Below are 874 nucleotides of genomic sequence, written 5' to 3'. Positions count from 1 at the left end.
TGACACGCGTGGGGTTCCCGGCTTCGCCAGAGGGTCTGCGGGACAGGAGCGTGCTGGGGGCGCGTGGCACCGCGCGGCTGGAATCCGCTCTGGGAAAGGGGATTTTGCCAGGTGTTGGCCAGACACACGCAAAGCGCCCTCTTAATTGGTTTCCTGGGGAGCTTGTCTCTGACAGCGTCTCATTATGCGAGAAACCCTCTCTCCTTTTGTCCCATGCTCTGCATATTTTACCATAAAATGTTCATCTCCACTTCTGCGGAGCTGTGGCTTGGGCGTGCAGGAGTCTGACCCCGGCGGTGCCCGTAGCTCCCAGTCCCCATCCCCCGTGCTCTGTGTGTCCCCAGGCGCACTCCCAGGCTGCAGGTGGGGTGCGTGTCCTGTCCGGCCCATGCCCAGGGGCTGTGCCGTGCCTGGCAGAACGGCTACCATGAGCCGTGGACATTTTGCAGCCTCTTGTGCTCAGCTTGTTCTTGGGGGCTCCTACTCCGTGCTGGGGGAGTCCTGCGTGGTCCGACTCCTCTGTGGCTGCTGCAGGAGCCCTCTGCAGCCCCAGGCAACTGTTAAGCCCCAGGAATTCACTGTCCTTTGAGAGCCCAGCCTGGACAGAGGCCAGCCACAGCAACAGGTTTTTGGTGGAAGGTCAGGGCAGTGCCGGCCAAAGGGATAACAGTGGTGAAGCTAGCCACTATGGAGTCTCAACTCAATTAAAGCTATTGATAATCAATTAGAACGGGCTTGACTCAACTTCTCAGTAATAATCCAAACTGTCAATTGCAGGGAGTGGCATCCATGTCCTCAGCACACATGTCCCCAGGACACAGACTGCTCCCTGCCTGCAGCTGCCCAGCCAGGGGAGAGCTGGAACTTCCACCTC

Source organism: Corvus brachyrhynchos, unplaced genomic scaffold, assembly GCF_000691975.1.
Source record: "Corvus brachyrhynchos isolate BGI_N302 unplaced genomic scaffold, ASM69197v1 scaffold48, whole genome shotgun sequence".
In the NCBI taxonomy this organism is placed as follows: domain Eukaryota; kingdom Metazoa; phylum Chordata; class Aves; order Passeriformes; family Corvidae; genus Corvus; species Corvus brachyrhynchos.
Note: the sequence above shows the minus strand (reverse complement) of the source record.